This window comes from Lissotriton vulgaris, chromosome 11, assembly GCF_964263255.1.
Source record: "Lissotriton vulgaris chromosome 11, aLisVul1.2, whole genome shotgun sequence".
Lineage (NCBI taxonomy): Eukaryota > Metazoa > Chordata > Amphibia > Caudata > Salamandridae > Lissotriton > Lissotriton vulgaris.
Window position 1 is genome coordinate 106,239,391 of NC_141699.1, and position 10,828 is coordinate 106,250,218.

General features: G+C 46.9%; 1 pseudogene; it reads left to right on the forward strand.

The window, feature by feature from the left end:
• Positions 1 to 1,989: 1,989 nt before the first annotated feature.
• LOC147679058 (U2 spliceosomal RNA) lies at positions 1,990 to 2,101 on the forward strand (annotated as a pseudogene).
• The last annotated feature ends 8,727 nt before the right edge of the window (positions 2,102 to 10,828 follow it).

Consider the following 10,828-nt stretch of genomic DNA (forward strand, 5'->3'; position numbering starts at 1 on the left):
TTGGAGGGAAAGTCATGAAAGTTATCTTACATGACGTTTCCCTTGGAATCTGGTCCGACCAAGTTGCACAGCAGCACGCCGCTGCTCTCGAGCTAGGTTTGCGGTAACTTCATGGACACCTGGTGTAGGATTATCATCAGGTCATAGTTGTTCTAAGTAACGATACATCCAGACTCAGGGTTATTCTACCACAATTTCTTATTTTAAGTATGGACCTGTGCTTATTTCGACGTCGGACATAATGTCTAGGTACGTTCTGTTATGTTATGTGAATTTCGATTTATATAGCGCCAAATCACCGACAGGTCTCTTAGCGCTTGCTTTGGGAACCCGTCCTGGCTTTCCCTGCGAGATAACCCCTACTGGGCATCCCCAAGGTGAAGACCAGGCATCCCATCGCGGTGGGGCCGTAGTGGAGATTAAGCAAGCTATTGCCCAGAGTTGCAGAGTGTGAACCCGTGATTAGAGTAGGCACCGAGGTGAGAATTATCGAGTCCGTGGACATTTTGAGCTCAAGACCCTGCCGCGTTGGGAATTGAACCCTGGTCCCGGGTCTGACCTCTACATCAGGGTCTGCCTCCTCTAACCAGTGAGCCACAAATGCCACGTCAATGTAGAGTTAAGAATAGTAAATCTGTACTACCTTGACAAGATATTGGTCGATATTGTTGGGGTGATATATGCAACGGTTGATGTTCTTGTGCTTAAACTTGTGACATACATACATCTCAGGCAGAAGCTTGTGACACGTGTTCTCTGAGTCCCGTCCGCGCCTCTGAGACGACTTTAACCAACAAATATGTTGTACCCTGCACATAGGGACACTGGAATCCATCCGTTATATTTCATGTCTTCTTTATTGGTTCCAAGTCAGGGTAGCATCAATCATAGTTCAGCCAACTCTAGTCAGGTAATAGCCATGTACCAGCCCCACCAGGAGCAGCCTCCCTGCTGCTCAGCCCATCGCCAACTGACACCACTCAACCACACAGGGACCCAGGCATTCCACTCATCAGTCACACCAACATTCTGTTACCATCTCTCACTCTAACTGAGCAGCTAGGAGGACCTAGGCTGATTACACATAAATGTAATACTTAGGATATAACAAAATGTTGTCCTTGCAAAAGCCCCGGTAGAAAGTGTGCCCTGCTTCCACAGGTGAGACACAAACCCACTGGAAGCAAAAGTGCAGGAGCAGGTACTTACCTCTGGGATGTGACGAGCCACAGCGGCGCCCCAAAAGGGCCAATGAAAGGAGAAGTACACACCGCAGAGGTACAGTATCTTCCAAAAACACACACTTCCCGGACCCATCAATAGTTACAAACATAAACCTACCTCATGTACAACTCCTTTGTGCCTACTCCCTCGTCACCCGACAAATTCAAGAGTGAATGGCACTGAGAGAAGCTGGTACTGTGGGGAACTAGGAGCTCTTTTTATTTCCAAAATCTGTTTTAGTTTGCCTTGTAGACAATCGATACATAGCATTAACAGTAAACAATAACCTCACGTGACAGTGAACGTGTGCAACCTTTGGAACAGAAGGACATTTCCACCATCCGACTGGTCCCTTCTTCCAGGAGTCTAGCTCCTCCCCCTCCCCCTCCCCATCCCCCTCCTAGTCGCCAAGCTGTCAGCTTTAGCTCTTCAGTGTCTCACCCCTTCTTCGCCCATACCCAGGGCCACTGGAATTATGTGGCAGGAGTAGGCCAAATCATGCGGCTGGGTTGAGTAAAATTATGCAGCAAGAAAAGACAAATTATGTGGCATAATGCGGCACATTTTATAATAGTAATATTTCATTATATCGTAATTTTTACATTTGGTAACACTGTTTGGGCATTGGTAGCACCTCATTAGCACCAGTTTAATACCCAAATATTTCAATAAGCAACAGAAAGGTGACCAGTCCAGCTTTGCCAGGGACCTGCCACTGCGCAGTAACATGTGTCACTTGCTTTTTAGTAACTTTTGAAGCGTTTAATCGCTTCTCTGTCTTTTGGCTAAAATCAAGCGTAGTATCTGTTCTTATCAGTATAACAGCAGATGGTGGACTTGTGGCAAATGCAGCAAATCTATAATTATGCAAACATCAGCGAGGCAGCACAGTTTCATCATTCCAGTGGCCCTGCCCATACCCCATTTGTCCACCTGTTATCAGGCCCCAAACCCAGTCCTTAGGTCATCTCGTCTGTCAGATTTTTCAATGACCCCCATACTTTAGTCAAGTTTTGGGGGCATGCCCAAGCTTTATACGTTTGCTCCTCGAATGCACCAGTTCATGTTGGCTTCCCATCCACCCCCTATAGGGATAGACAACTAGGGATTTTTTTTTAAATAAATCTTTTTATTGGTAACAGCTTAGCAAAATTACATACATATTTCTAGGCGCTTGGAGAATACAAATTTTCTATCCATAGAAATTATGGGTAAAAAGTACAATATTGAAGGTTCAACTATCGCAATGTTCATTAGGTACAGGTTCATAGAGGAGAGGGAGGGGAAAGAAGAGGGGGAGCACAGATATTCCCTCGATAGGCATTCCATTGACCCCATATTTGTGTACACTTTTTCAGACATCCCCTGGAAACATACACCTTTTTTCACTAAACATGCACCAGTTCATATCCTTCTTCCTTGAATTTAGACCTGGAGCTTCCGGCGCCCCCCACATTCCGGCAATGTTGCATTTGGCTACCATCTGACCCAGGGCTGCCCATGTTCTCTCTTTGTTACTCAGATCCAACGGTCCCCAAATATTTAACAGACACCTTTTGGCCTCTAGGTCTAGGCCCAGTCCCAGCACTTCTTCCATACATTTGAGGACGTCCGTCCAATATTTACTAATGTAGGTACATTCCTAAAGTATGTGTAGTAGAGTGCCTTCTTGTCCACATTTTCGCCCACATCGTGAGTCCTCCCCATATCCCATCCTGACAAACACTGGTCCCGAGTAATATACTCAGTGGATTATATTTAATTGCACCAGTTTGAGCCTTGACAAGATTGCAACCTCCTTAGGGGCAAGCCGACGCCTCCAGCCAATCTATGTCATCCAGTTCTGTTAGGTCGTCTTCCCATTTCCCACGGAGCCGTATAGCGGGTCGGAAGTGTGATTGATTAATTTCTGGTAGGTCAGGGATATTGATTTTTTGGGCATGTACCCGTCGAGGAGTCTATCCCCCAATGGCGTTGCTTCAGGAATTGTCTCCCCTGACAGAATACATGCTTGCAGGGCATGTCTCACCTGGAGATATCTGAATCTTTCCGTGGCTGCCAGTTCATATTCTTGTTGCAGCACCGAGAATGCTATCATCTTACCTCCCCTCCACATGTCGCCCACCCGAGACAGTTCTATTAAATCTCATTTGTCAAACCCTTTAGTGTTCCATAGGGTTCACAGCAGGTACGAGTCCCACAGGGAGGTGGCCTGCTTAATCTTTTTAGCCCAACCCAGACTTTTATGAGCTGCATGCCATATCTGGACAGAGTGTGACGTGAGTCCCGTCAGTTGCAGTTTGGTGGGTCTAGAGTACAGTGCCCTGACATCTATCCATTCGGTATCTCGGATCATCATGGGGCCGGTACGTGCCTTGGTTTATGGCTGCCAGTTGTTCAACCCAATAATATTTTTTAATATGTGAAAGCCCAACACCTCTATCATACCCTCCCCGCAGCAGTTTAGAGAATGATATTCGTGGTGTTCCCTTTACCCATAGTATTGCCCTCTGTTCACTCTCTATAGCCACAAAATATGTCACTGGGATAGGGGCGGGTGAGTTGTGCAAGACATACAGAAAGTGGGGCAGGGAATTCATCTTAAAAAGCGCAGCACTACCCAATAGGGACAGTGGGAGAGTCTTCCAGAGCTCCACGTCACTCCTAAGCCACGTAGCGGCAGCAGGAGGTTATGATCATAATACTTTAGTGTCCCCGGTAATGTAAATACCAAGGTATTTAAAACCATCCACTGCTTCCGTCTCTTTACACTTCTTGAGCAGGGGCGGGAACCTCCCCCTAAGCACAAAGATCAACAATTTGGTCCAATTGATGGCGTACCCCGAGTACTTGCTGAAGTTTGTAAATATATTTAGAACTCAAGCTCACGGTGATGCCAAATACAACATGATATCGTTGGCGTACAAGGAGATGCAATCTTCCCAGCCCTGACCATCTCAAACCCCAGCTCGCCAGGGACTCCAGCATCAGTGCAAAAAAGCAACGGGACAAGGGGCATCCCTGTCTTGTCCCTCTTCTGAGGGTAAAGGTCTCTAACTTTTTATTGTTAACTACCACCTGTGCCAACGGGTCAGTATAGAGAAGCCTCAGCTAGCTAATAAATCCAGGGCCAAACCCCAGCCTCTCCATTACAGCAAAGAGGCAGGGCCACTCACTTGTGTCAAATGCCATGGCGGCATCCAGGGACACCACCACTGTGTCCTCTTTCAATGTATCCACCCGCCCCAGTACTCCATGGAGTCAAAGAAGATTTAATGAGGTATTCCTAGATGGCATAAAATCCGATTGATCTGGGTGGACCAATTTGGAAATAACTCTAACCAGGCGCATGGCAACAATTTTGCTAATATGAGGTTCACCGGACCCTAGGTTTGCCTTCCTTATGTATGACCACAACTGTGGCAAGCCTTTGGTCTTGTGGAAGTCAGACGACCTCTCGGCTTTCCTGGTACATGGATTTAAGATAAGGGGCTATTTTATTGGGTTTTAATGTGCAGAGTTCTATTGGGAGGTTGTTAGGACCCATCGCCTTCCCAGACTAAAGTCTCCTAATGACCTTTGCCACCTCTTCATTCGTAAGTTCACTCTCTAGTAGGCTACTGTCTTCCTCCGATAGTATCGGGAGTGTCATGTTAGCTAAAAGAGCCTTCGATTCCTCCTCTGGACGAATAGAATGCATTTTGTATATACTGGCATAATATTTGGCAAACTCATCCGCTATCAACTATGTGTCTGAAATGATCTCCCTGTCTCAGATGTGAGTTCTGTGACCAATCGGTTTGCATGGTCCCATCTATTGAGCCACACGAGTAGCTTGCCTGCTTTGTCCCCTAGCTCATAAATCCTCCCAAGTTTGGCTGGGTTCAAACTGGAATGGCATGGTGAGCGAAAAAACAATGGATTTGGGCCCAGATCTCTGCACTAGAGTGATTGTATGACATTGTTCTGCATTCTGTCCATCAACTGTTGTTTTTGCATTTGTCACCCTGAGTGGGACGGGTACGCTCAGACGTGAGTCCTGTGTTCTCCATGCCACTGGAATCAAGCTATCCTGGCTGATGAGGGCTGAAAGCCCGAAACCGGTCCTAAGATGCTTGTTTCCAGTCCAGGGAGTTTCCATGGGGCACAGGGCCAAGACTGATTTGCATATGGCTGAGTTCAAACTGGAATGGGAATGTGAGCAAAAAAACTATGGATAGAGGCCCAGATCTCTGTACTGGGGTGAATGTATGACATTGGTCTGCATTCTGTCCATCAACTGTTGTTTTTGCATTTGATAATGGGGTTGCACAGGTGCTAGGGGTTTATAGGTGCTATTCTTCCTACTTGACCCTCTCCTATCCCCACCTGCAACCGTATTGGAGAGTTGTCTGATATGCCCCGTCTTCCAGCTTCATGGGGCTCTATCAACGAGGTAGTTGGCGGTAACTTGGACATAGTGTTTATTTGGTTTTAGCATTGTAGAATTTATGTATTCTTAATTTTATTACGGAAAGTATGAGTATATTCTGCTATATTATTAGAGATTCCTGTGATGTTCGTGGGACAGGGAGACGTAGGAATATTCCCCTCTTTGAATCAAGAAATGTGTTTTTATCATGGATGATACATTTCTTTGGAAGCCTTCAAGGGACTTTTAATTGGATGTCATAGTGTTTACTAGGCATTATATGCATGTGGGTATAAGTATGTTTGTAACCTCTGTATGATTGTGGGAACCTTTTTTGTCACCAGGATGTGAATAATGTCCAAGGATAAGGAAACTGTGGGCTAATTGTCTTTTAATTCTTTTTTATGTTTTCTGTTTTTATTATATAGTGCAGAATAGGATTAGAATTTTGGGAGTTATTGTCTCTTTTACTGAAGAAGGTGGCGGTCGCATAATAGTACCCACCGAAACGCGTCGATGCTCTGATGAGAAAGCCTACTCTAGGTCTTTGGGGACAACTGTTATATGAGACAAATGAAAAGAAAATTCTTTATTTCAACATATAACAATTGATTTGTGTCAGACTGGTGTGGTGCTTTTATGACTAGGAATAACTTTCTTGCTTGTTCTTCCAATTCGTATTGTTGTTTTAATATTGTGTGTTATTTACTCTGTGATTTTACTGTGTTTGGACAATGCATTGATGTGCATGATTTTTTATTGCCCATTTTTTAATAATAACTGTGAACATAATCCTGTTTATGTATGTGTGACTTCACATTTTTTAACAATTAAAAAATAAATTTGTTTTGTCCAATTGACCCATATTGATTCCCTGGTATCTGTGGGATCTACATTTTTTTAATATTTTGGTGATAGAAGGTTACCAATCCCCAAGGGGACTATTTTTGTGAATCTGATATGTCATAAAGTCATACAAAGTCACTTAGCATGTTACTGTCATCTTGATCCGCCGGTTACATTGTGCCGTGGCGCTGTCCAAAATGACCGGGCTGCTACCCGGACTTGTCCCTGTCGACAGGTCTCATTGGCCAATCACTTAAGGATGAGTGTCTTGTAGGGGAGTGGTCCCTTCCTCGTCGGGCGTCATGTTCTCTTGCCAGTCTCCAGCTTTCCAGCCACTCCTGCGCTTTCTCTGGGGAGTCAAAGAACCAAGCCTTTCCTTCCACTTCAACACGAAGTTTTGCGGGGAATAACATGGAATACCGGATACCTTTGTCTCTGAGCTGTTTCTTGATGTCCAGGAAGGTTCTCCTTTGTCTTTGGACTGTGACGGTGAAGTCTGGAAAGAAGGACAGTTCACTATTCTCATACTAGAGTGGAGGATTCAATTGAGTCGTTTGCAGTTAATACTGAGGAGAACACAGGGGAACATTGCTGCTGCAACTAAAAATTGCCAATTTGCACAGCTGCTAGTACGTATTTTTCACAAGCAGATTTTAAACATTTTAAAATTGTTTTGCTGTTTTAATACCTTTGTCGTCTTCCCTGTCTGCCCTTCGCTCCCTGGTCCTCCGTGGGTGTTCCCGTTTGTGCGGCGGGAGACCTGGGCTAAAACTCACGATTTGGCGCAGACGCCATCTTGGCTGGAAAAGGGTTGGCTGTCAATTCGCTCGCCACTACAGGGAAAAGAGGGTAAAAAGCAATCATGGCCCGGACCCGCAGCAGTTAATACTGAGGGGCGCGCAGGGTAACATTGCTGCTGCAACTACAATATGCCAATTTGCACAGCTGCTAGTACGTATTTTGCACAAGCAGATTTTCAAAATGTTAAAATTGTTTTGCTGTTTTAATACCTTTGTTGTCTTCCTTACCTGCCCTTCGCTGCCTGGTCCACCGCAGGTGCTCCCGTTTGTGCGGAGGGAGACCTGGGCTAAAACTCACGATTTGGCGTGGACGCCATCTTGGGGGGAAAAAGGTTGGCGGTCAAGTCGCTCGCCACTACAGGGAAAAGAGGATAAAAAGCAATGATGGCCCGATGCGCAGCGGATGCGCCACTGGTGCGCCAAAGGAGGATTAGATATTCTATGGAAGATCTGTACAGATACAATATATTTAAAGGATTTTTTTTTTAATAACTTTAATCATGAATGTACATACAAGGCAAAAACATACCCATAATCATTATATTATTAACATTCATGGTCTTCTGTTTTCTCCCCAACAGTATGTAATACAGTGGTAATTCCCTTCAATAGTTACGAAGCTATGCAACGTCTATACCTTCAATTTGGCCCCTCGGCTCGTGGCGATACACACCTATCTACGGGGAGGTTGATATAGAACGTCTGCATCCATACACGTGTCTGAAGAAGAAGACCCGTCCCCTCCCACACCCTCCCCAACTATCCCGCCCCCAACCCCCCTTTCTCTTGAGCGCCAGAGTCTCCCATTGGTATGATTCTCCGGTCAACAGTGCCGACTACTGTGTCACTATGTTCATACAAATTCCTAAGCTCCTAGTCTGACTTTGGTAAAGTTGTCTCCAGCCCTCCCCATGCAGTGTGTATCCTGAGGTCTATCGCTCTGGGGGATTTCTATCTCATGGTAATCACTCTGATAGCCAAGAAAAGCGTTTGATCCACAAATCTCAGTTTGGCTTTCAGTGGCTTAGGGCGGTGGCGGGCTCCCACCAGGCAGTACAAGGCAGTCTCCTGGTATCCGCATATTCGTAACCTCTCTCAGTGTCTGACATACCTCCCCCAGTAGCCTCTAAGTTGTGGGCATGCCCAGAGCATATGAAGGAGGCCCGCCTCGTCCGCTCTACACCGAGGGCAACAGTGGGGAGAATCTGGGAACATCCTGTGGATCCTCTCCGGGGTTAGATACGCCCTATGGAGTACCATGGATTGGATAAATTTAAATTTCACATTCCATGATACTCTTTTAGGGTGTTCTAGCACAAGCCGCCATATGTTATCTGGTAGTTCTTCTCCGGTATCCTGTGCCCAAGTGTCTCGCAACGAGGTGAGGGGTATCGCTGCGTGTGTTCTGATCCCCGTATATAACCAACGCACCAAATGCCCTCCAGTCCCCATGTAGTGTATCAGGTGTACTAGCTCGTGTCTAGGTGGTTGGGTCCATTGTGGCACCCAAGTTGTCCGGATATAGTGGGATACCGTGGCATGCAACAAGTATAGTCCGTCAGGGGCCCCCGTAACTTGTACGAAGGTATCATGATCGAGAAGGATGTCGTCCCTGAAAAGCTCCCTATCTCCTCAACCCCGGTCTCTGTCCAGTGGCGCAGTGTCTGCCTTGTGAGTCTCCCCTGTGGTGTTGGGATGCCCAGTAAGGGTATATTCCCGGCATAGGGTGTTATTGGTGCTGTGTACGCTAGTGCCTTCTTCCAGCAATTGAGGGCGGTACGAAGCAATGTGTGACATGTCTGAGGTATCTTACTTTTTGGCAGCAGTAAGCTATGCAGTTCTCCCCGATCTAAGCAATCCTTCGTGAAACCAATCCCGTGGAGGTTTCTGCCTGCCACTGGAGCTGGCTGGCGTAGTAGTACCCCCGGAAGTCTGGGCCTCCTAGGCCTCCTATCCTAGTGCCGAGCTGTAGTTTGAGGAGACTTATGCGCCTCCTGCCCGTCCCCCATATGAGAGTGGTCAGTAGAGTGTTTATAGTGTTAAATACCTGTTGTGGGAGACATACCGACAGATTGACGAAAAAATACAATAGATGAGGGAGCATGACCATCTTGGCTATCGCAATGCGACCCCTGACGGACATAGGCAATGAGGTCCAGAACCCAATGCTGCTGCGAAGACCAGTGATGGCCTTGGAGATATTACCGTCTACCTGGTCTTTTGGTGCCCTATATATACGGATCCCAAGGTATCTAAAAGTGGACTGGGAGCTGGTACGCCCCAAAGGGTATGGAGGGAGGGCGCGGTGCGTCCCAGAAATAAAAGCCAACCGATTTATCCGGGTTTATGGCCAATCCCGACACTATTTCAAACCTGCGGAATGTGTCGTACAATTGTGTATGGTCTCCCTCCAAATCCCGGAGGTAAAGCAACATGTCATCCGCATATACGGAAAGTAGGTGGGACGTCCGTGCCACTGGAATTCCCAATTGTTCGGTGTGCATGCGGAGGACGATGGCCAGGGGCTCGAGTGCCAGAACGAATAACATTGGGGATAGGGGGCATCCCTGCAGTGTCCCCCTATGCACTAGGTATTCAGCCGAGACATATTGCCCCGTTCTGGCCCGGGTGGTGGGATCGGTGTACAGCAACCAAATCCATTCCAGTAAAGAGGCAGGGAAACCAAAGCGCTCCAAAGCTTTGAACATGAAGGGCAAGGAGAGGGAGTCAAAGGCCTGCTTTAGGTCCAATGCAATGCACCCCACTCGGTTCAGTTCCGTCGGTGATGCAGCCATCAATGCGTGCAGGCGCCTCGTATTCAGGGATGTATTACGCCCAGGGAGGAATCCACACTTGTTCTCGGTGTATTAGAGCAGGCAGGTGCGGTTGGATCCGCAGTGCAATAACCTTGCTCAATATTTTATATTCTGTAGACAGCATGGATAGGGGTCTGTAATTTACCAGCTCCAGGGTATCCCTATCTGGCTTAGGTATGGAGATCACCAGGGGCTGCATGGTGGACTTCGGCAAGTGTCCCTCCTCAAACGTCGTCCTATAGATCTTTTCCAGGACTGGCACCAATGTCTCAGCATAGGTCAAGTAAAACTCAACTGGGAGCCCGTCCATGCCCGGGGTCTTATTTCTATTTAGGTGTTTAATTGCGGCGCGTATCTCATGTTGTGTGATAGGCCCCTCAATTGCCTTTTGTGTGTCCGCTGCTAGGGGTGGGAAGGGGAGATCGCGCATAAACTCAGCTGTCTGTCTAGAATCTTCTAGGCCCGTGGGAGCATAAAGTGCCTTCAGGTGTTCATGAAATGCCAAGTTAATGTCGGATTGGGCATGTATACTAGGGCGCCCATCGAGTTACGGATTTGTGTAATTGTTGGTGGGTCCGGTCTATCCCGCACCAAACATGCTAGGAGAGCCCCGGAGCGATCTGCTTCAGTGTGTTGCCTCCGCAGGTATGCCTTAAAATCTACGTTCCGCAGGGACTCTAGCGTTTCTGCATGATCAATGTATACTTCCTGTAGTTCCCTTTTCCGTTCTG